Source organism: Ciconia boyciana, chromosome 2 (genome assembly GCF_034638445.1).
Source record: "Ciconia boyciana chromosome 2, ASM3463844v1, whole genome shotgun sequence".
In the NCBI taxonomy this organism is placed as follows: Eukaryota; Metazoa; Chordata; class Aves; order Ciconiiformes; family Ciconiidae; genus Ciconia; species Ciconia boyciana.
This window is the reverse complement of record NC_132935.1, coordinates 111,518,575-111,544,404: the sequence shown is the minus strand read 5'-3', so window position 1 is coordinate 111,544,404 and position 25,830 is coordinate 111,518,575. Positions and strand designations below refer to the sequence as shown.

Here is a 25,830-nt window from a genome sequence, read left to right as displayed (position 1 = left end):
CAAGACTAACAAACAAACAAACCACTTCACTCAAGGAAGGTGAGGTTTAAATAAATGAACTGGGCCATGACAGTAGATAAAGGTAGGAAAGGACATGAGGATAAGTCCACAATGATACATGGTGCTTGTTGGATACTATGTATGACAGTTGAATGCCAGTGAAAGAGGATTTTAGAGCAGATAAATACATTTGTGTGTTGGTCCTTTGTTGTTCAAAGATTTCTGTTTCCAACACTCCACTTGCAGGGATGTAAGGCATGATCAGGGTTGAAGACTCTCGGGTTGGAGGAACTTGGAAGAAACTCATATTCAGTAAAGTAATGGGATACCAGAGTACTCATCCAAAGGGAGTGAAGTGTGAAATAATAGGTGGGATACTGGCACAGATGCCAGTTAATAAGTTGCCAGTTCTAAGTTAATAGATATAGCTGTTATTAACCAGTATTAGGAAGTCCACACAGTGACTGTTTGTGATAGATCAGAGGAAGAAGCTGGAAACCTTTTACTTCACAGTGGTAAGCTTCATATGACTCCTCAGGAAAGCGAGGAGTGAGTTAGCAGTAGAGTGAAGGACCATATTTGCAGTGTACAGTTTACAAAGGGCCAAGGCCACATAGAGTCTACTAAGGAAATTCAGCTCTGCTCTTTCCCAGAGACCCTGATCTGAGTATCTGTGTTCAGAAGTAGGTAGGATGAGTGGAGAATCCTCCATAACACACTGGAACTTTTAAACAGCCCTGTGGCAAAGTCTGTGTCTTTGCAGGTCGGGGGCGAGGTACTTCTCTTGGTATAAGAGAGGCTAAGATCAATGCAGCTTTTGGGATGAACAGATTTTAGGCAGCACTCAGTTCAGCATATGGACTAGTTGTGGCACCATATGGAAGGTGATGATATTATAGCAATAGATGTCATGGATCTGATTGTGATCTGGCTTGTGCCAGTTTTAGGCAGATGCAACTCCTTCAGCTTTAATGGACTTACCACAGCTTCACACTAAATGAAGTGAAACGAGTTTTAGGTACAATATATCTACATTAAGCAATGAAAGACTTGTGATTTGTATGATGTCTTTTTTAATTTATCTTTTTTTTTTTCCTTTAACGAAAGTGCTAACGTGTGGGGACACATTTTTTACTCTTATTAACAGTTGCCATTCTGTTTGTTGTAAGCTGTGTGTGAGTTCCTGTGCAAGACAAAGGCATGGCACTGCTCTGGCTGGGGAGCTTCACAGCAGTTTTGGACACATTTTTCTTCATTGGGAATGGAGGGAAGAAAACAGAGCGTGTATGCACACCAAAGGCAAACTTTCCAAACCTGGTTAAACTCACCGTACCCTTACTGTGCGAACCCCGGCTGCTGTAAATGAAATGGAGCTGGGGGAAGCAAAAGCACAAGGAATAGAAGAAAGGAAACAAAGGAGAAAAGCAATGGAGAAGATGGAGAAGTGACAAGCTAGGGGGAGAGGAGCACTGAGCAGCAGGCAGGCTGTGATAGCAGCGATGTTCTTAGGAAAGAAGAAAGCAGAGGGAAATATTTCTTTGCAGATAAAAAAGACCTAGAGATTTGTAGCTCCGCTGCCTTTCCTCTGTGTGAGAACTTTCTTCCTGACAATCCATTTCCCACCGCTAGCCATCAGTTTTTCCTGAGAATGGGTGGCTGGAGTCAATGGGCAAATGCTCTTCTAAAAGAAGAGCTCCCAGCTTGGTTTAACATGTATAGGCAATTCCCCCTCAGCACTTGGGTCTTCCCATGGCTGCATAAATTGATATTGAGCAATAGGTCACTTGCCCCTGGTGAACAACGCTGCATTTGGAAGGACAGGGAGGAAAATGGGGGAAGGTAAACAGGGCAAGGAAGATGGGAAGCAGCAGAGAAGGCCAGGGCTGAAGAAAACAGCAAGAAACTCATTCCATGGCCCTCCTGTTCTTCTAGCCTCCTGCTTGGCTGTGGCTGGAGCACATCTGATGTGTAGGCAGCACTCAGGGCCCAGGAATTTGTATGGCCTTGACATTCACAGGAATATGCCTTCTACAGTTGTTAGAGATGCTTTTGTCTTGTCAACATGGGAAACATGAAACAACATGGGCCTGGTTAAGTCTAGGCCTGGCAGGCAGTCACAAATTAGGGAAATTGTCTTTGGAGTTGTCTTTATGGACCAATGTAAATTTGAAAAAGACGGTATGATATTTTTTACTTTTTTTAGCCACAGCTAAATAAAGAAAATGTGTTACAAATATAAGAGGTATTTACTTTCAGCTTTGCAGGCTTAAAAAGACTGATGATCTGGATAATAATCAAAGTTTGGGATTTCATTTTCCTATAGGCTGCTTTGATGAAACATGAAGAAAAATTGCCTTTTAAATGTTGTCCTTTGTGCAGAAAGACATTGCTGATTTTTTCATCTGATCTGCTGCCTTTGCAATTGCTAGCTGGCTCGTCAAGTAGAAGTCAATAGAAGGATGCACTGTGACAGCATGGTGCAGGGGCTGGAAAGGCAGCTCACAGGATGACAGCATGTCATACCCACCTACCTCCACAACAACTCTCCATGCCACAGCAGTGGTACAGAGCAAGAGTAACTCCACTGAACTGCGCTAGTGTAAGACCAGGGCTTCAGCTGCACAGACGAGAAGTTTGAGGAGAGACATGATGTGACCACAGACAGCAGAGCAAGATGCACCATGAGAGTGACTCCTCCGCCACTCCGTCTCTTCCTCTTTGCACGCGCAGTCATTCTGCCCAAGTTCGTTGAACCAGATTCAGATCAGCCCACGGAAATGGCCCTGCGTCATTTCTCCTTCATGTGTATCTGTTAGACCACATGACCTGTCAGAAAAGGCAGAAAAAGACAAACTCATTGACAGTGCATGACAAGGGGAAAATGATAGTTGAACCAGTGAAGTCCTCGTGGGTCTTGGGGAACCGATGAGGTGGAATTGCAGCGCAAGGCACATCATGTGAGTGCATTAGCCATACTTGCAGTCATTTGGGTTCCACAGCAGCTGTGCAATGCCAAGGGCCAGGGCACACACCCCTGCAGAGTTGCAGAAGGGAAAATACAGCATTTGTTCTGTTCTTAACTACAGTTGATGTCAATAGAGTCACAACTGACCTGTGTGAAAGGAAAAGCACTTTTGCTTTGATTTTTGAATGTTTTAATCTGTTCCATAGTTCTATCACCAATAACCTGCCTTTGAATGTAGCAAAAATCTGCATTACACTTACCCCAGAGCAATCCTTAATAATATAATTTTTTCTAATATGTCAAATGTTGCTAGGAAGCTACTCCTCAGTGAGGACTAGTTGTGTGGAAGGTTTCAGCTCTTGGAGTTCAGCTGGTTTTAATTACCCACACAGATAAGTGTAGCCATTTATTTTCTTTGAACTGGAAAAGGTTGCTTTTCTATTTTTAACCCCTGAAGACGGCTGAGTAATTCAAATGAAAGTCCTCAGTCCAGAAATAACCTTTTTTTTTCTTTTTGCCCTATGAGGACCAAGCCCAGTTTCTCATCAACCAAGCTTTAACCCATACCTACTCAGTTCAGTTTGATTATATCCAGGTCAGGTTTTCATAGCTTGGTAATAACTGTAGCATCGGAGACTTGTCCAGCAGGGCATTGAGCAACATTGGTTGCATTTTCTTTTAAAAGACAGTCCTTCTGCAGCAATGCTCACACAGAGAGGCACTGCTTAGTAGGGTTCTTCACTGAGTAAGATGCTACTCAGCATGTATAGGGGTGACAAGATCTGGTCCAAAACAAACATGTATGACCAATTTTCCAAAAGAGCTCAGCATGTTGCCATTAATGTCACAATGGGGAGAGACTGCGTGCTAAGCACTTACAAAAATCTGGCCCTTGTTTGGATGTGAATGGGGGCTTGAGCTCTTTAGAAAATCTGGCTGCAATTGTGGGTGCTGAGTACTTAGGAAGCAGTGGTGGTCTTGAACCAGGGCTGCCATTACTCCTGATTTACACCCTTGTCAGCCATTGATTTTCAGTGGAGTTACACCCTTCTGGAATTGGAGCAGCACAGTCAGTCTGCCATCATTTATAAATCAGAGCACAAATAGATAGCTTATTTTATTTTATTTTATTATTTTTTTAAGAAAATGTTTTTGAAATATTACCGTGTTGCCTGAATCCGGGCTGCTCCTGACCGCCTGCCAGCTCCTAGATTAAATGTAAGTCATTACGGAATGTTTTCCTCACATGGGAAAGACTGGAGTGGCTCGGTGTTAGTTTTGCCCTCCAACATTAATTCTAATTACCTCAAAATGCAAACATGTTTGAGTTTCCAGCAGATGACATTATTTTCTCTTTGACATCAGACATCAAAGAAAGAAAAATAAACATGGGACAGTGACAGCATTAGGCCTCTAGTCATTTTTCAGAAGGTTTTTCATGTTCTGTTCCAGACTGGTTCTTCTTTAAGTCTTGTCTCGGATATTAGGGAGGGGAAAGGTTTACAGACTCAGAGACTGATGGAGTCTTTTCCCTTCCAGTTCTCTTTAAATAAGAGGGGGGTGGGGGGAAGGACAGAAACAGTCTGTTTTAGATCAGGGTTGGAATCTTGGTTTTTAGAGATGCACACACCCCCCAATACTTGGGATATTTTCTTAAATTTATTTTTATCTTTTCCTCTGAATGTTCATGGATGATGCTGCTGCATTTAAAAATTGCAATAATTCAAAGAGAGTTTTGAATTTGAGCATTTTCAAAGAGAAATTTGACAAATGTGGAATATTTTGTCTGTGCCTAGCAAACACAAGAGCAGAACCTCAGAATTTTGCAGATGTTTACTACTTTTGAGACATCATTTTTCGGTCAGGTGTCACTGCTGCTGAAAGCTAATGTTGCCAGATGTTTCCTCTGCAGAGCACTGATCTTTCAGATGTTTCAAGTCCATAGGATTTCAAAATGGACCAACCAAGGGACCTGCTTCTCCTTCTACTTCTCAGGGCTTGGGGTGTGCTTTCGTGAAGCTGTGGTACTGGCAGCTCCAGGTCAACCTTCATGCATCCTGACACAGTGCCAGGACCCTCTCCCCTGCACCCCTGCCTGCACCCAGAGCCCACTTCTTCCCAGTTTTGTCCAGGCTCTTGGGGTGACTCTGGAGCTCGTGCTGGAGCCTCTCTCTGCATCTGAAAAATGGAAATAATACCACTGCTCAATCTGAGAGACACCATGGAGAGAAGTGATGTCTCAATGATTGGAGAACCTGACTGTGCTTTGGTGAAGCAGGCTATAGAAAAGTCTATACAAGAAATCAAATCATGGGAAAATTACAAAAGTCTCTTCCCAAGGACTGGGATAACAAGGTTATTGCAGGACATGGCTAAGATGCACTGTGCTGGCAGAGCTGTGCAGGGAAGCTTGGACAACACATCTGTGCTACTTGCTCCTCACTTTCTTGAGCATAAAACTGACTCACGAATTTTAAAAAAGGTCAGCTTGTGATGGGTACAGCCTGCAGGAGCTGGTGCCATTGCTGTGTGGTGCCCCTGTTCAGCATGCTCCTTTATTCCCCAATGGAAAAATAGCTCCTTCCACTGCATGGGGCAAGGAGTAGTTTTTTATAACACACACAGACACACCCCCACCCCCATTTAAAAAGTGTAGAAACAGATTCATTTTCAGTTAATAAATAACAATAAATAAATAAATAAGCACTGAGCTCTGCAATTGTTGCCTGTGGTGTGAGCTCTAGCGTTTTGAAGTGTTCTCGTTGGGAAGCCACAAATGTTTGTAATAAAGCTGACTGGCAAAATCTTGGGCCGGAGCCTCTGAGCTGCTCAGCCAGCTTCACACCCATCCTCCCGACGCATTTTCCCTTGCTGCATGCCCAGGGCAGGCAGTAGATCCCTGGGGCGCTGCAAGGGCTGTGGGCTGGGGTGGCTGGGCCGATGAGCATCAGCCAGCCCACCTTGGGCTCCCTGGAGCACTTTTATCCTCATGCTGAGGCAGCTGAGGATGGTGGAAAGATAATAGGGTGGAAAGATGCACTAAAATCATTTTTTAATCTCTCCTGTGTTCTTGCAGTGGACACAGCTGTAGCCTAGAGCCTGATGCTGTCAGACTGAAATTTTTCCAAGAAATTTTATTTAGTCATTCTGTGCAATACCTGGAAACTTCACTGTGACACTCCTTCTGCCAGGAAGCATTGTAAGAAGGACCGTGGATCCCTTCACAAAAGGTGGAGAGAAAATACTTGATTGAGGAACATGCTTTACCTTTCCAAAACCACCTACAGTGGCTCTGGGAGAGGTCTAGCGGGAGACATCCTGAAGGGCTCTTTTGAAAAAGAGAGTACTGAAAACCTGCCCTACAAAAGTCAGTGTTTCCATTTGGGCACTCAGAAATGAATGTACTTAAAATCAAGCTTTGTACGGAAATTTGAACCAGCCTCAATACTAATACTGGCAACAGCTCTGCATGTTGATAGAGCATACCAATTCTCTTCAGGCAGAGTGTATTGTTTGGGGATATGTTTTCAAAATTAGATAACCAAAAAGTTCTTACAAATGGATTTGATTACTTTCTGTCTGTACAAGACCAGGTTTTTGTAAGGGAATGGACAACTGCCTGAGGAGAAATGGTGGTGGAGTACGTGAGTATCCTTTTTCGCACACATCAGTGCATATTTGGTATATGAGGTGGTGCTTACACAGTTTTCCTTTCACTGTTCAGGCAGCCAGTTTTTAAAATGTGGCCTGTGGTGTTTCTGTTTCTTTGATGTTTTTAAATGAGATCTAGTTATTTTAACATGTCCATTATATCTAATTCTCTCCTAAGGCCATCTCAAGGCTTCAGAGGAAATCTGGATCAGGCTTTATTATGTCCAACCTATTTCACCCATCTCTAATTTAAATGAAAAGGGAGCTGTATCCTCTGGTACAATGACATTCACAACTTCATGTTTATGATGTGAGAGATCCTCTTGCTTCAGAAATGCACAGGCCTTCCTTTACAGTTAGCAGAAAGTCTGTTGGCCACTAGAAACATGGGGCCAATGAGAAGTGGGTGAGTTGTTCTCATCTCTTCTGGAAGCTGAGTGCTGGAAAATAGAGTTACACACACACATCTAGAGTCAGCCCGGTGCTTCACCCAAGATTATAAAATGAGACCAATGATACTGGAACAGGATTACATCTTCAGTGAAGTCTGAACCAACACTGCTGGGACTCCACCACGGGAACAAGCCTTACCCAAATCAGTTTGCGCTCAAGCTGTTGCTATAAATCAGCTGCATGCTTTGCAGGATGTAGGATGACTGTGTACAGTACACGCTTGCTCGTGAGAGGTACTGGGTAGCCCCAGCCCTTTGCTGGGATCATTGCACGTACAGAGCTTGCTCAATCATTCCTTAGGTCAAGCCCTCACTAAATTGTATCCCTAGCAACAACATAAATGTACAAAGCTGTACAAAACGATGTACATGTGTGATAAGTAGCAATGTGTCCATTAAGATTGCGTGACTTGGTGGAAGAGAGATTTTTCTAGTGCAACTTCAGAAGAGCTTAGGACAACAAGATATTCTCTGTGGGAGCCGTCTACTTTCCGCGTGGAAAATACATGATGGGGTTTTGGGTAGGATTGGATATATTTTGCTGCTTTGAATTACTGTCTGGATGAGTCAAGCTATTTTTTGTCGTGTCTGATCTCTGCGGTGCTGGCGAATGGCTATTTCTGCGTGGATGGTGCAGTAAAGTTCCCATTACGGTCAGGTTCTCTTCAGCTGCAGATATTCATTTTTTTAAATGAAAATAAGTATTTTAAAATAATTCCTCTGTTATCAATACCTGTTTGGCAGTTTCACTCTTTGTGAAGCATATGTCTGGATAGGAGTCAGAGCTGGTTTTGGAAGAGATGGCCTATTGCCATACACCCTTGCTGTTTCTTTAAAATCTGGCTGTAGTGCATCTTTAAGCTTTGTGGAGTTTTTTTTTCCTCTCTCTCTGTTTCATGCCTAGCAGTGGTGCTTTATACATTCACTAAGAATGTCTAGAAATAAAAATAAGGAATTTGTGAAACTGTAAATGTCCTTATCTCTGTTGCTGGTGTAGGTAGAATGAGTACCGGGAGAAAAATATTGGTTTGTATGAGGTAACAGCTGCCGTTGCTGTAGGTACTGAGTGAGGCTGTGCTGCAGTCATTAATCTTGCACTCCTCCTGTGGCCTTTCACTAATGAGAAATAAAAGCAAGAACATAGCTGTTTGGGAATTAAAAATGGAGTCAGCGCCATTCAGAAGGGAAGACCTAAATCCACTACCAATAGTAGCTGAGCATCTTTTCAGATGAAGCTTGGTCTTCTGAGCTAACACCACGTAACTAGTAGTATCTCTTGCAGAGAAATAGTGTCCAGGTGCTTTCAGTAGTTGCTGTGTTTTGGACAGGAGGTGACCTTTACATGCATGTTCATATTAACTAGGGTGTTGTACAAAATAACCATCCCTTGCTGAACCTACAAGCAGCCAGAGCCTGATCACAACTCTATGAATGCCAGTAGAGAGCTCCCATCACAAGCTGGTTTATTATCCTGTCCATTATCACTATGCAGCTAGTACACCAAGGAATGATTGCAACAAAAAAAATCATTATGATTTAGATATTTACAAACATGATGTTTTATACTTGCTTGAAATTTTAAGATCTACTGGAAAGAAAAACATGCCTTCCAAACCCAAAAATATGCAAGAAACATGAACAATGTACCTGTGCTGCCCTGTACTACCAATGTTTGGATAGCAGTCACTTGCTCCTATCTGCCAGAGATTAAGCTGGCAATATATGTACAGGGACACCTGCAGAGGTTCTTCATAGCATGTGCAGTTCAAGATTAGCTCTTTGGGAAATGACACATAAGAAAGACAACAGGCAGTCAGGATATTCTAGTGATTTATCATGTGCTCTGTGGGAGGAAAGTGAGTGCCCTGGATGCCTGGCCAGCCTATTCTGTATGTAATGGTGATACACCATGCAAACTGGGCAGTTGTTTCACCCTGAGATCCTCAGGAGAAACTGGTTAAAGTAGGTTCTGGTTCCTATCCACCGGACCATATCACATGTCATGTAACATGCATAGTGCTCCAGTTGTCCTATGAGGCTTCTTGACAGCCCCACTTCATAAGATACCTTTTGTACATGCCTTTCTCAGCACATCTGTGAACTCCTGAATGTTCTGTGGGAAACATAGACCAACCTAGTGGCCTTCTATGATGGAGTGACTACATCAATGGACCAAGGAAGCACTATGAATGTCATCTGTCTGGACTTCTGTAAGGCCTTTGACATGGTCCCCCACAACATCCTTCTCTCTAAATTAGAGAGATATGGATATGATGGATGGACTATTCGGTGGATTAGGAATTGGCTGGATGGACACTTCCAGAGAGTAGTGGTCAATGGCTCAATATCTGAATGGAGAACAGTGATGAGTGGGTGTCCCTCAGGGGTCCATATTGGGACCAGTACTGTTTAATATCTTCATCGATGACATAGACAGTGGGATTGAGTGCACCCTTAGCAAATTTTCAGATGACACCAAGCTAAGTGGTGTGGTTGACACACCTGAGGGATGGGATGCCATTCAGAGGGTCCTGGACAAGCTCTAGAAGTGGGCCCATGTGAACCTCATGAGGTTCCATGAGGCCAAGTGCAAGGTCCTGTACTTGGGTCGGGGCAACCTCTGGTATCCATGCAGGCTGGGGGATGAAGGGATTGAAAGCAGCCCTGCAGAGAATAACTTGGGGGTACTGGTGGATTAAAAGCCAGACATGAGCCGGCAACGTGTGCTCGCAGCCCAGAAAGCCAACCATAGCCTGGGCTGCATCAAAAGAAGTGTGGCCAGCAGGTCAAGGGAGGTGATTCTGCCCCTCTACTCCGCTCTGGTGAGACCCCACCTGGAGTACTGCGTCCAGGAATGACATGGACCTGTCAACAGGAATGACATGGACCTGTTGCAGCAGGTCCAGAGGAGAGCCACAAAAGTGATCAGAGGGATGGAACACCTCGCCTATGAGGAAAGGCTGAGAGCGTTAGGCTTGTTCAGCCTGGAGAAGAGAAGGCTCCAGGGAGACCTTATTGCAGCCTTTCAATACTTAACGAGGGCTTATAAGAAAGATGGGGACAGACTTTTTAGGAGGGCCTGTAGCAATAGGACAAGGGGTAATGGTTTTAAACCAAAAGAAGGTCGATTCAGACTCGATATAAGGAAGAAATTTTTTATGATGAGGGTGGTGAAACACTGGAACAGGTTGCCCAGAGAGGTTGTAGGTGCCCCATCCCTGGAAACTTTCAAAATTTCTTGTTGTGGGAAGATCTCTGACTGCCCATGTCCAACCGATCAAATCCTCCTGGATAAGATACTGAGGATGTACTGGAAAGGGATGCATGAGCTTCGCTTTTTCCTGGCTGAAAGGAGCCCCTGCAGGATGTGCAGCTGCTTGGTGAGCCAAACCACGGTAGTTTATCCTCTAGCTTCCTACATCATGGCCAAGAGGAAAGCAGCATGGTTAGCAGTCATGGCAGCTGCTTATTTTACACCTTTAAATTGATATTTGGAATGTAAAGAAGGTGAGGCCAAAGTTTGCTAAATCGGATAAAATAAGGCTTCTACAGCCATGCCATTAAGGATGTCTAATTCCTTTTTATTTCAAATGCTTGTGAAAATCAGAGCCTACTTCCATATTGTGGCACCAAAGCAGTCTGGTTTTCAAACGCAGTGAGCACTAAATAGCCCTGTCGAAACTGAGACTTCTCCATCAGGCTGTTTATATAAGATATCAACAAAAAGCTTCCTTGGTACATCTAAGGTTCCTGTTTGTTTGCAGTTCCAGTCCTTCCCGTAGCCTTTTCATAGCATACACGTATTCCACGTGCATGCCAGTATGAAGCGTGTGCATGGGCTAATGTTTCTAGTGGAGTCCAACACCCACAGCTTGAGACAGTGCTCATCTTTCAACATGTCATTTAGTAAGAAACCCAAAGAGAGACATATTGTCCTCTCAGTATTACTGGCTTCCGCCGTGAACCATGGGAAGAAACCCTTCTATATGTAAACAAAGGAACTGGGGCTGAGCCTGAGCAGACAGGATGGAAGAAAAAGAAGGACCCACCTGTATTTCTGGGATGACAAAATGGTACCAGTGGGAAGCAGGATGTACCGACTACCTGATTGTTGGGAGAGGGGGCAGTGTTTCACAGCAGAGGCATGTTATAATAAGAAGTTCAAGGAATCCGCTGTGATTCAACAGCTGGTTCAATCAAACCAGCTGAAACTGCCCTCAGTACCATCCTGGACCAGATTTTTCAGAAGAATTCAGCAGCTTGGTAGCTAAGCCCTTTTGCAAAACATCTTGCCACTTATTGTCACAATAGAAGCTGCTGGATGCTGACCACTTCAGAGAAGCTGGACCAAATGCGAGATGCCAAGCACTTGAAACTCTGGCATTGAGCTCTGTGGAGAATTTGATCCATTATGTGCTGCTCCACTTCAAAGTGGGTAGCAGCTTGTGACAACCGTACAGCATCACAGCAAATGTCACTTTTTGTGCAAACATTTAACCAACAGAAAGCGGCTTTTTAGTGTGGTAGTAAATTTCACCCAAATTTCAATTTGCTTTGATTTTTTTTAGAATTTTCACTGAATGGAAAAGAAATACTGGGTTTAGGCCTTTCTGACAAAAATATTTACAAAATTTTTCAGGGTAGCTTGGGGTGCAGGAATGACAGAGGAAAGTAGTGTTTCCTCACCAAGTCTTGTTTACTGTTTTCTGATACAACAAAAAGAACATTATTAGGACAAGTTTAAAACCAGAGAGAGAGACAAAACCTATTATTCTGAGATTTTCTGTCAATTTCTTCACAGATTCATGTTTTAACTTTGGGAGAAGAAAAAGGACACACACCTTCTCAAAGGAAAGAGGAAGACGGTTTAGCACAGACTAAGAGCTGCAGTTCAGCTCTGCAATCTGGGTTCAGACCCATCTCCAGCTTTCAGTATAATCTTTCTTTGGATATTCTTTTTTTTAAATCAAAACCAGGAATTATACAGCTGTTGAGATAAGAATAATTAAGAACAATGCATTTCCTTTTAAAGCTCCTCAAAGGATAACCTCTAACAAGATGAATTGAGCGTCTCATTCAGGCCACACACAAATGATGGCTCATATTTAGTAACAACATTTTTGGGGGCAAAGATAAGCTAATTTTGCTCAAGAACAGAGGGTGGTCTTTAAGCCTTGCATTTGTCAAAGAAACAAGCACTTTTTTATCTATTGCGTATAATCTTCCACAGCTCAAGAGGAATAATGTAGGGGGAGGGAAATTCAGGCAATGTATTTATGTTAGAGCACAGGCCTGAGCATCTGAACAGAGCATAAAGTTAGAGAGACAACGGGCTAGACTGTGGAAACCTCACTTGCACTCCGAGTCTTATATATGCTGATGCCATTGCTTCTGTAGGTACTCATCCTTGCAAATAAGTGCTGAATGATCTGTGATCTGGGTGCCACAGAGCTCATCTGGATTTATAAGGAAACTGAAAATCAGTTTCTCATAGCTAACATCTCTGTTGCTTTTCTTAATGCGCTTTTCTTTCTATGGAAAAGATTCACTACTGATCTGCACAGAGCGTCAGCAACATCATCACAGTGGAAGTGAGCCTGCAGGATGCCAGGGGATCCCTGTGGTCCTCTGCTCCTTCCCCAAACCTGCTGGGATCTGTGCACTGTGGGTGCTTAGCACTGGATGGTCCTGCTCTCACAGGATCCAGAAAGGCACAGTCAGAAAAGGAATTAGGACCCACGTCTGGTACACGGTCCCTCTTGTTCTGAACGCCCGCTAAGAGAATGGCTCACAGTTTGCTCTCACACACACTAGCGTGGATGCAGAGAAGCGCAGTGAGGATGCTCCTCCATAGCCTTTGTGCAGGGTGCTGGAGAGCAGAGCACAATCTACTGCCCCATGCTCATGAAACCAGCCTCATTTGGAAGAGTTCATGGGCAAAAGCCTTAATATGGAGAAAAGGCAAGACATAGTGCAAAACATGCCACTGACAGGTTCTCCTCCTCCCCTCGAGACATTTCACCTGAAAAAGAGAAGTACCAGCTGGAGTTATAAATGATTCCAGCTCCTAATTGCCAAATGCTTCCCCTCTCCCCTTTGTATCTGTTACAGATGCATCATCCACATATGAATGTTTCCTGGAATTTGGTTCCAGAGATTTGAGCCTGTGAAGTTTTGAGGCCAGATTTACTCAAATGGAACTCCCAGGGAGCAGAAATTGCTTCTCTGTTTAAATCAAGAGGCTTATCAGGGAATGTTAAATGATTTTTTTACAGCTAAAAGTCAAAAGATCTGACCAGTCTTCTCCTTGCTATTTGCTGCATAGCTTTCAAATTAGAAATAAAAAAAAAAAAACAAAACCAACAAAAAAACCCTCTTTCCAGTCCCCCTGGTCCTCCAGACAGCCAAGCCTGTTTCTGTCACCACCCTTCTAATTACTGGAAAGACCCCACTTGGCTGGAGAGATCAATGCAGGATTGTTTTACACCAGCCCAGATATTTTGCCTGCTTAAGCAGAATCTAAAAAAGTAATGGAGTGATCCATTAGCCAATCAAAGAGCATTCAGTCAAGCAGTGCTCTGCATTTATCCAGCATTTTTCACCAGCAGTGATTAAGCATTCATTGATTACAAGGATTAATTAGGTCTAATCACATGCCTGCACATGAGGTGTTATGAAAACATGAAAATTAGTGCTGTGTTTTAAAATGGATTTTGGTGGTGAAGAAGGAGATAGGCATCTCATGAGATCCTCAGGAGACCCTCATGCACAAAATTCATAAAGACATTGCTCCCCCAAGAATCAGGCCCCGCTGGTCCGTCCCAGGCAGGGCTCTCAAACATTAAAGCCTCTGACTTTGTTTTTTGCTGAAGTCCAACCACTACTCCATATTACCCCATTATAATGAAAGAGAGCGCAACAGGGGAGAACAGGCAAGTGAGCCGGAGGCCTGGCAGCACTGAGATCAGTGGCATAGCCGCCCCGGCCAAGGACCACACACTGAATGGGGAACTGCCAGGGTCAGGAGTAACTCAAAGCAGTTGTAGAGTTTGCCAGACTCCGTAGGATTACCTGATGTGATTTTGTTGTCATTTTTAATCCAAGGGTTGGGTTTTTTCTTTTTTTTTAAGGCAATGCAATTTACAGATATGCCTATAAGTATTTAATAGATTTTAGCTAAAGGCGAGGTCAGCCGGTTTGTGCCTTAGGCTGAATAGTAGCTTACAAAAGCTCTGTTAGCAACTCTATACCTGTCTGTGCTTTCTGTACCTACTGGGTTAGTATTTGATGCATACGTAGCATGTCTATAAGACATTGTCTAAATACACAGAAGGGCTTTTCTCTCCCAAGCTTGATCCTGCTTTTCATAACCTCAACCTTCTTGTTTTTCATACTCCTCCATTCCACTCTAATTTCCATTGTTTTTTCTCACCCAGCTCTTTCTGTCCCTCCCCTCAGCAGGACACAAAACAAACAACGGGCAAAGCTTTCATTTTGCAATGTTGCAAAATTGGGTGGGTTTGTAGGAAAATATCAAAAAAACAAAAAGGAAACCAAATCCTTTCTCCCAGCACCCATGGCTTAATTCCAAGGCTGAGAGAAGAAAAGATTGCAAGGCTTCATTCACAAGGGCTGGCATGGACACCTGGCTGCATGGCTGCAGGGCTGCCAAATTGCTCCCAGGGAACAGCATGAAGCATGAGTGAAGCCCGGATACTCCACGCAGCGTGCACACGCTTAGCTTTATGCACTTGGATGGTGCCATTCATGTCCCTACGCCCACTCTTCCACTAAAAGTTAATCAGGGACGAGGAGGTGGGGAGACCCGACGTGGTTGCATGAGTAAAATCAGTAGGTATGTAAATCCCACAGCAGCATGATACAGATTGCATTCCCATCCCAGTCTAGCCTGCTCCACCCTTCCTCCATGGATGGGGGCGGAAAGTAGATGCTCAGACTGACACTTGCTCAAAGGCTGTTCTTGGTGTTCAACATGGCTTGCACCCAGCATAATTTACGTGCTTAGCTTCTTTTGCATGATGCAGCAATCCTTTCAGCACACAGATGGGAAGGCTCACAGCCCTGTCACTGGTCCCTTCATATTCAGAAAGGCCTGAATGTTACTTTGGCCTTGACTTTTCTCTTGCCAGCGTAAATGAGGAGGAAGGTCAGGGGGCGTAGCGCCACTGTAAACCAGAACATACGGCCCAGTATGTGATGGAAAGGCAATCCCTCAACGGGGGTGATAATGATTACTATGGGTTATATTGCAATTAGGATACCGGAAACGGAGCCTTTCAGCAGAGAGGGTGCTGCATTAGGTCCAGCATTAAAGTGGTTGCAGTATATGACAGTAATTTAAGAGGGAAAGGAAATCTGGGCACCAAATGGTACAGCAAAAGACCCTTTAAAGCCTGTGAGCTGTGATGATGTGCAAATAGCAGAACGCAGATGCTGACATCTTTGTAATACTGCAGGGAGGCCCAAACCAGAATGGGTCCAGATAAGCTGCTGACCTCTAACTCCTGGAGGTGGTCCCCCCAGCCTCATGAGTAAGGCGATGGGCAAAGCAGATCACAGAAGACCTTGCCAGTGCTGCTGCTATTGCTCAACGGATGAAGTGTTTGGGAAATGCATGCTGTTTCTTGGCGTAGTAAGTAGGGTGGCAGCATCTGAGTCTCTGCTTTCTTCTGTCAGTGTTTAATGACTCCACAGGTCTCAGTGGAGTTGCCTCCATGTAAAACTGGCACATCAGCAAGCCAAATCAGGCTTCAACATCTGTAAAGATGAATAGGTTCACAAGGTTTTAATTCCCTCTTAAGTATGTACAAATCACATGGGATGGCACTGCCTAATTCCCCACATTTCTACATAGCACGGTACTGTCACTATTCACTGGGAAAGAATTTCATATTTGCATTTTCCCAAATGCAGTAATACTGACATTGCTCATCTTCTCTTAACACTCAATAGCAATAACTTTTCTCTCTGTCTCTGGAGAAGAAGGCCTGGATTTTCCATATTGCATGGTACTCTCCATGAGGGTCCTCGTCCTGGTTCTATCACCTCTGCAGTGAAGTGGAAAGTAAGTGGAGAGTAAGCGCATCTAACCACATGGGCTTAAAAATCAGAAATAAAAGCAAACGCCGGTTTTTGCCTATGGCACTCGTAAAGCTACAGGACAAGCTGAATTTCTGCCTGCAGATGCCTATTGGTAAGTGCCACCAAGTAAAACAGGCATTGGAGAGCAGATCAACATCATGCAAAGGATGCCTCAGTTACTGACTCCACCACCAGCTCCAAAGTTGGGACTACTACAGAGCCATTGGGGACCAGGACTTCTTGTCTCGGGTGCAGTACTAATAACCTAGTTTTTCTTTCAAGAGTCACAGTAGTCTCTCTACATGCTCCATGCCGAGCAGATGTACCAGCTCACTTGTCTGCACCATGCGCCACTAAGGGCAGTAGGTCTTGCTCTGAGGGTGCAAGTAGGGTTTTCCCCTTGAAGTAAGTTTTTAGTTTTTTACTTAGAAGGGTGTGTGTCCAGGTAGCCTCAGGAAAGAAGGGGATGTGCAGGAAGTGTGATAGACTTTACTCTTTACTTAGATGACAGTCTAGCTCAAATGCAAGAATAGAGTCACATTTTAAATGCTCTAGGGTATCCATCTAAGTGCCAGTAGAGCACATGTCCCAAGCCCAAGCTGATGCCTGAGGTCCTGCCAGGTACCCCAGACGTGCCACATGCCCATGCTAAGGCAGCTAGATCTACTTACATGGATTTCACACTGCAAAGGCATTGCCTAGGTGTTGAAGAAACAAGTGGGTTACATGCAGTACAATCAGATCATTTCAGGGCAGGTACATCTGTGATTTAGGGATCTGACCCTGCTCTATTGGTTTCTCTCTAAGAGCAAGAAACAGTCTTAAAGGGCAACATATGACATTTGGCAATGAAGGGGTGAGACTGCTACCCAGAAACTCTCTGAAAGGGTTGTCTCACTAGAGGGTGATCAGGAGCTGTGCAGGTGTTACCCATCCGTCCACACTCAAGCTTGCCCCATCCCCTAACCAGGCTTCTCACACCCAGGAGGGCCACTCTCAGCATTTAACCTGAAGGAGAACTTAAAGTTTCTACTGAGCACAGAGACCCCGATCTAGCAGTGCAGGCAGTGGCAGACTCACCTCCTCCTGTGTGGAAACCTGGTGAAGGGGCATAATGCCACGTGGAGGCAGAGGCGCATCACTGGGGAGACTGCTGTGCGATGCTATCAACCCAGCCTGTGTAAAGGCTGCATTGCACCTACGGCACAAAATTCTGTACAAACATGTTTGTGTAAGAAATCACACCTCCAGGCCCATGTTTGCTACAGCGCGCTGGGGCCGTGTTTTGTTTCACCCAGGAGTAAAAGGCTGTGCCGGTCTGGAGCAGGGTCATTCCCAACCATCAAGAGGAGCAGAGGAGGGAAAGTTGGCTGTGGTTTTTGCTCTGGGTCCGGTTCCCAGAGCTGTGCAGATCCTGTACCATTAAACAAAGCTAAGCTCATGAGCTACGCTTGTGTTGCTATTGTCTTTGCTGCTGGTTTTGTTGTTAATACCTTGGCTGCTGCTATTATGTCTGGTGTTTTTAGCGTGGGAGCCAAGAAAACAGCATTAACTGAACAACCTCAAGACAGCAGAGGTTGCCAGGTTGAGAAACCCTCTGATGCTGGGAAACAAAGCGAGTGTCTCTCCCCACCTCAGGGCTGTGACCTGTGTTGGCTTTCAACCATGGAAACCCACACAGCCCTGTGGCTGAGTGATGACCGTGGTCAGTACAAGTGTTAACGGTGGGAGCTTGGGTTTGATTATGTTGTTTTGTAAAGCACACCTGCTGAAGGTGAGAGTGTAGGCATTGGACAAACAGGCTACTTGAAAATACATAGCTGCTAGAACAGGGGGAAAACAGTTGGTGTATTGGGGATTTTTTTAATTGCTCTGAATTATTCGCAATATCAGTGGTTTCCTGTGACATCAAGCTTCTGAACGTTGCCTGATTGCCATAAACTGCGGTCCATCCAATTTTCCATTCCCGGCTACGCCCAAGACACAGCTCATCTGAAAAGCTGTTTCTGCTGAAGACGTGTACTGGCTGGCAGCTGAATAACTGATAGATGGGGGTGACACAGAGGCACCTGGTACAGGGCACTCAGCACTGGCATGGACGGATCCATGTGATTTCTTCCACTGAATTTCAAGATAAATGATGGCAAAACAGCTTATGAGTCAAAGGGAGAAAGCGAGAGCAGAGGCTAACGAAGAGTGTGTGAAAGAGAGAGCCCTGTGAACTGCTCTGCCTGTGCCAAGAGCTGGGGAGAGTTTCTGTCAGCTGGTTGGGAAAGTCGAGCAGCTGGGAGTAAACTACTGTCTTGACTGCACGTCTGTGTGTCCGCAAGCAGCACTGCCCTCTTTTGGGTGGAATTAGACCTGTGCGTCTGCTTCATCCACCAGCACACCCTCCTGCATCGCCTGGGTGCAAGGAAGGGGGACCGCTCCCGAGCAGCGGGGTGCCAATGCGGGGAGGCTCTGCTCGGCAAGGGTGCTGGTTGACAGCACCATGGCCGTGGCATTACAGATGTGGCACACTAGTCTGCCAGCACGCTCTGAGCCAGCTGTGGCAGGCTCCTCAGACAGCCTCCAGCTCCTTGGGTGAGCAGTGCCACTGAAGCAGCAGTTCCTTCAGGCAGTGCTTTTCCCCATCTCCGGCGCTGCTCTGTCCCATCATCTGCCATGCAAGAGGAATAGAAGAATGGCTGAGCAGCTTTTGGCTCCAGCCTCACTGCAGGCAGGTAATTATTTCAGGTGTTGCACGCCGGTGCCAAGTTCTGCTGAAAACAGTACATCTGAGACCTTCACCATGGAGGCGTTGAAATTTGTTACGTCAGGGCAAGGCGCACCTTGAGCCGAGCTCTCTTCCTTCGTCCAAGTGCTTTGCTTGAGGGCTCCTCCACAGCTGCAAGGGCTGTTGTTAGCAGGGGCACAGATTCAGGATACAGGTTGACCTACTAGTTCAACATATTGGTGGCCTGTGTCCAGCAACAGTCAGATCTTGGAGGAAACGTGTAGTGGTGCTATTTGTCTCAGACAAGAGAACACATCCCTTTGATTGCCAGCTCATGCCCCCAGAAGTATCTGATTACACTTAATTTAGCTTCCACAGCTACGAAATTTTATCGTGCCCGGTCACAATATGACAAAGTCCTTACAGTGACCTAGCCATAAAATTTGACTTGATGAGTGACACTTTTTATAAGACCAACTGTTTCATTACGAAACTTTTGAGGTTGGAAAAAAAAAATCCCAAACAAATAAGAACATGCCACTATATTAATAAGGCCGTCGGTGCATTTTTACGTATCCTCCTTGTAGCAATTGTGGCTGCGTGTAAAAGGCAAGCATGCCTTGTGATCGTGAGAGAGTGGCTAAAAAACATGAGTCACACAGTCGAATCTTGTGACTTGGTAGAACTAAGGAGGTCTCCTTAAAGGCAATTTGTGGAAGAATTGGAGAGAAACGCAATTTTTCAAGGTCAGCCAAAGGCTAATGAGCGCTCTTTCATAGTGCAATTGTATTGCCTGAATTTCTGTATTTCAAAGCCAGTCTAACTACTTTATTGCTGAAGCACTGTAACTGAAGAGGCTGTAATAATATTGACAAGTAATCCTGCCAGAATCCGAGATGGTATTCAGCATAATATGAAACATTTTCTCCTTGCCTGGACGAGTACGGAACAAAGAGTTAAACAAATGTGTGGTTCCCCCGAGTACCACTTATCTTTCTTCCCAAAGGGCATGTGTACAGATGCTTTGTAAGTTGGGTTGTCAACAGCTGAGGCTTGTGGCCAGATTCACGTGTTCTCCACCTTTTTGCTTGTGAGCTGCAGGAGACTCATCTCCAGAGGGACAGTTTTTCATAACTTAATTAGATTGGCGCCATTCGCGCAGCTACAGTTTCAGGTTGGCTCAGCTTTACTTCTGCTCCAGCTCTCCAGTTCAGGGGATTACAGTAGCACTGAAATTGGTTCTGAACTAAACGTTTGGCAACTACCTCGGGTCAAGGAGGCAATTCGTGTTACTGCTGTTGCTAAATTAGAAATAAAAGAAATAATAATTAATGAGAGACTAAGAATAAGAGACAAAAATGTTTTTGCAGCTCTCCATTTTGTGTGTACATAGGAATATGTTGCATTTTTTTCCCATGAATGAACAACTCTAGTCTAGTAAACCACTTTAGTTGAAGGAGAGCAATCTTCAGTTGCATCCTCTTAGCACGGATTTACAACGTGCTTATTTCAGTGTAGCTTTAATCAGCTGGGAATCTGATGGGCTAACCAAAAATCAGCCAAAGAAGAAGTGTTCCCACTGGAGTTTTCAGTGGTTTAATTGAACCAGTTTCAAAATGGTTCAGAGTAAAATCACTGAGATTTTTAGCATGGAGACAAAGCCCTTAGCCTTGACTAGCTGTATGCTTCATACTACTAAACTGCAACTCAAGAAAAAGGAGATTTACAAGCAGTGAGTGTAGACTGGAGGAAAAGAAAGAGCGGGGCCACCTTTCCAAGAGCTATGCATAAAATGGGTGCCTCCTGCCTGTGATGTGCAGATGTTCATCACAGAGAACAATCTACAAGTATGAGTATCTGGGCTCACTTCCACTCCCTGTGAGCCACAGAGACCCACAGCCTACCACCCCCGCCCCCCCCCCCGCAAGCTCCTTGGTGTGGCTCATACTGCACATGGGCTCGCTGAGGTTTTCAGGTTTTATCTGGGCAGCCAGTAGCTGGAAAGCTGCATGCTTGTGACTTCTTCACCAGCTTCAGTGATGGGTTGCAACCCATCCCTAGTAAGCAGTTTTGAAGAAGTCAGCTGATAAATGGCACTTTAACAGGAGCCAGATGGAATAAATTAAAAGGCATCTGGCAAACACTCTGTAAAGGAAGAAATATAGGTGTTTGCAGGGATGGAGAAAAATTACCACTCCTGGTAGAGAGCTAATAAGAGCAAAAAAGTGTCTTTTCACATCACTTCTAAAAGCAAAACAAAACACAGACAAATCCATAGTCCAGATTTTCTCACCTGGATATAAATAAATGCAATTAGACCTTGCTCTGTCCAACTCAAGATTTTTGGTGCAAAAATTCTTCCTGCTACAGTGCTTAAAAGACTGGGTTTACCTATTTTCTGTGGGTACTGATTGCTTTATGACTTTTCACTTTCTCTGTGATATGAGCCATTTGTGAGCTGGAAGCAAACTGTGGAAGTCAGTTAGTTGCCTGTCTGTAATACTGAACAAATACTTCATAAATGGATTCAAACCTGTGCTTTTCTGTGTCCTGTTTGCAAGTGCTCTATTCAGGGTCTGAATTTTATAGGTCATTGCTGGATCTGCAGAAATGGCCACATGCATCATTTGCACCAGTGCCTGAATCCTGACCTTAAGAGGGAGCCTGTTGCACTGATTTGTCTGTAGAGGGTAGGCAAGACTTTCGTGCTACCCAATCGCTTACCTGGCACACACCTGGTCTCCCTGGGATCCCTCAGTAATCATGGTGTGGAGAGAGAGAGAGAGATGGGCCCCTCCAGAGGGCAATTCAAAGCAGACGCTTAATTTAGGTACACTGAATTATCCCATGCAGGAGTTTTTATCTTTCTCCATGGACCGGGGAGAGGCTAGAGACTGGCTGAGTGACTTGGATGAGTGCAGTTGATGGTGTGAAATCTCTCCTGGCCGAAGCCAATGAAAACATCAAGAAACAGAGCCATCCACGACCTCTCTAAGTAATTTATTCGCCTTCATTCTTAACACTTGGTGCCAGCTCTCTCATTTGATCTGGTTTGAGTTCTCCTCCTTGAACTGGTGTGATGGCTTTCTCTGCTAGAGGGAGAAAGGTTTAGTAGGGACCGTTTCTGTCCTTCATGCAGAAATCAAGGCACCTCTGAATCTTCTTTGTGATGACAGGAATAAACTCCTCTCTGAAAGTCATAGAATCATAGAATCATTTAGTTTGGAAAAGACCTTTAAGATCATCAGGTCCAACCATTAACCTAGCACTGCCAAGCCCACCACTAAACCATGTCCCTAAGCACCACATCCAAACATCTTTTAAATACCTCCAGGGATGGTGACTCAACCACTGCCCTGGGCAGCCTGTGCCAATGCTTGATAACCCTTTCAGTGAAGAAATTTTTCCTAATAGCCAATCTAAACCTCCCCTGGTGCAACTTGAGGCCATTTCCTCTCGTCCTATCACTTGTTACCTGGGAGAAGAGACCGACCCCCACCTCTCTACAGCCTCCTTTCAGGTAGATGTAGAGAGCCATAAGGTCTCCCCTGAGCTTCCTTTTGCCTCAGGCTAAACAACCCCAGTTCCCTCAGCCGCTCCTCATAGGACTTGCTCTCTAGACCCTGCACCAGCTTCATTGCTCTTCTTTGGACGCACTCCAGCACCTTAATGTCTTTTTTGTAGTGAGGGGCCCAAAACTGAACACAGTATTCGAGGTGCGGCCTCACCAGTGCTGAGTACAGGGGACGATCAATTCCCACTCAGTCTCTCACTCAGATGCAGTTTTGTCATTTATTGTGTAGCTTTTTGGCAGGTTTTTAACACTCCTTTGGCAGTCATGGCTTGCAGCCATGGCCAGCACTCCAGGGCCAGTGAGCAAGGCTGCAGTGCCCTGCCTCTCCTCTGCCCCCCCTTCGCCCCCATCCCACCTCCTGCTCCCAGTCCGGGGCAGAGGGATATCGCCTCAGGGGTCTTCCTCTTACCTACAGCCCAACCGTGTATTACAGACTGGTATTTCCGAAGCAGAGCTCTTTGCAGGATGCCTCTGGAGACCCCTTTGGCACAGCTCTCAGGCAGAAGAAGATGCTGCTGAATTTAAGTTATCTGTTTCCTAATGGACTGGAATATAATTTGCCTTCTCGTATAAAATAAATTCCCTGCCGCTCCTTTCCAATACAGAAATAATAAGTAACTATTTCAGCCTTTTCTGCATCAATGTTTCCAGTTTTGCAATTTCTGTCTATCATTGCTAGGATTATATTTTGTTCTTAATATATTTTTTTAAACTTGTTCTTTCTAAATATGGGGAACTTAAAATACGTTCGCCATTGAAGGACTGTTTCCATCAAGGCCCACAGCTTCCCTCACTGCATTTCTATATTTCACAATGTCATCAATATTCTTTACTTTTTCCTCCTTTGTTACCTATTTAGTTAGTAATTTCCAGTTGCTGCTGAATTTGGATAAGTTTTTACCTTAAGCTCCAAGCTTGATTGTGGACAGAGGGGGATTGACTAACTATTTCTCTTTTATTTTTATTATGCCTGTGCAGTTTTCATTCCAATTTCTTCTATTTAGATTTTGCATCCTAATTTGGCTTGTAGTTTTCAGAAACTTTGTGAAACCTCTTTGATACAACAGTTGAGTATATTAATCACTAGTTGCAAATCTCCTCTCTTTGCCCATACAGAATGTAATCACGCCACAATTAATGGTCTCAACGCAACCAGCCACTTCCAGCTCAGGAATCAATCAGCTGTTATCTGCCTTAATGAAGTCCATAGTAAAGTCATCTCCTTCTGTGTGCAATTGCTGTGTAAGTATTATCTGCTAGTTTCAGAAACTCTAGACTGTTTCACCACTGTATCAATGGGACCTCAAAAATATTTTTCTCAAACTCAAATCACCTATAACAACCAACACACTTTTTTTCTTTCCTGTGTAAAAGACAACTGCTGAAGGAATAAATCAGCCTTTTCTTTTCCTCAGCCAAGTGATCCTGAGAGCTCCCCATATTTCCTCTTGGTTTTTCTCTATGAGACCAGTCACCCAAATTCAAGATTCTCTGCTCTCACTGAGTCCCTGGAAGGCAATGGCACCCAGAACACATTTATCTTATTGCTTCTTCCATTCCTGATGAAATTACAGCATCCTGGTGTTGGAGGTTTTTCAGCCAGGCTAATGGCATTTTTTAAATCTCATTTCCCCTCACCAGTTACCCCAACTCCCAGAATTAATATGTAAGCATCTGAAAAAAATTGTTCATTCTTTAAGTTCTTTATCAGATCAGCTTGATTCATTTTTGTTATGCCAAATTTGAGATTCCTCTCTACTTGCCTTGAGTTGCTAATTTAAAATCATCCAGAAAATATGACCAGGAAGATCCAAGCACCTTGGTCTGAGATGCAAGGCACCCAACCTGGTCTTCCTGCTGCAATGTGTGTTTGACAACACAAATACCATCAGCTTCATACCAGACAACATAGCCCCAGTGTTTTCCACCATCTTTAGTGTCATGCTCAAAGAACCAGAAATCTCTGTCACTATTGCTTGAGTACTTTTCTTCTTCATCCCCATGCTGGCATTCCTGCACACTTCTACATGCAGATGATACCTTTGACACAAATAGTTACAATACTTAGATTATACAAAAAAGTAAAAACCACAGATGAACTTTTTGAAGCTTTTCTCCTGTTTTTTTGACCTACCTGAAGAACCTAAACAGCTTTGGTGCTCGCTGGCAACAGCTAAGTGGTTTAATAAAGTGTATTTCTGAATGAATAGCTTTGTACATCGAGCTTCTAAGCTGTTATGAAAGTCCCAGTGAGCACCACCTTTCAACATTTTAACAAAAAAAAATCCAGCCCTACAGACTTGGGGTTTCAGACTAGGCTTCTTCCTAGCATGGTGATGCATGTGATGCTGCAATACATACGATTAAACTAATCCAGCTGTAGAATAAGATTTTGCCTTGCATTTATCTTTTAACAAATATTTCTAGCCAAATAAGACTATAACTTAATTGCATGAATTATAAGTGAAAGAAAAAATACAATCATGTTTTGTTTAAAGACAACATAACCAAGTATTTTACTGATTTTTAGATCTGCGTAGGCATTACTATCATTATTCGTATTTTACAATCACAACTGAAATTGTTGTTGATTTTTTCTTTTACTAGTTAGCAGTTCCCTGCAGTTGTTTCCTTGCAAACAATGCTCAATGTGAGTAGGAAAACACAACTTTAAAACAGTCTAGAAAGGGAAACAAGAAACTGTATGTTTCTTGTGGAGTCTGATTCTGTGAAAGTTTCACCAGCCATCTCTCAAAATTGTGTGTTTCTAGCGAGGGCTGCATTTTTTTGTGAGTAATGGTTTTTCGTGTCTCCATTTTGTGCGGTCAGGTTTCTGTGTTATAAAGAATCTGATTTTTCTGCAGGCATTAACCACCTAACTTCTTGCACTTGGATTGCTTTAAAGTCTTTCAAGTCGAGTCCCATAGAGCTGGGGCAATCAATAACTATTAGTCACTCCACTGTTTTTTTGTTTTTAATCAGGCCCCCATTAGAAGCATGTGAATGTTTTTGCTTTGCATTCTTGTTTGAAATGAAGCCAGATATCTAAATCTGGAAGTCCTTTGCAAGACAGGGCTTCCACTCTTTGTGCAGCTCTCTGGTTACTTTATCACGAGTGCCCAAGATGAAGGCGTGAAAAGAAGACAAAAGTACAAAAGCTAGAAAATGAATTGTGCTTTTTGTCGTTCTTGTGGTGTTTTAACCATTGGCAAGTTATGCCTATAGATAGTGGATTTATAGTGATTTACCTTTAGCCTGGCTTTGGCCCCCTTTACCATAGTACCTGGCGATTGCCTGAGCACCTGGGCTCTTGAATGAATCATCCGCATAGGCTTCGGAAGTAAACCTTCTCAACGAAATAGCAGCAATA

The 25,830-nt window shown here is 44.1% G+C and overlaps 1 long non-coding RNA gene across 4 annotated transcripts in view; it reads left to right on the top strand.

Annotated features, from left to right (window-relative positions):
• The window catches only part of LOC140648105 (uncharacterized), a 287,285-nt gene that overhangs the window by 254,640 nt on the left and 6,815 nt on the right, over positions 1 to 25,830 (top strand). For all 4 annotated transcript variants that reach the window (XR_012041114.1, XR_012041112.1, XR_012041113.1 and 1 more), the window contains one exon: positions 23,577 to 23,702. This is a non-coding gene — a long non-coding RNA (uncharacterized lncRNA). The remainder of the gene's footprint in view (positions 1 to 23,576; positions 23,703 to 25,830) is intronic.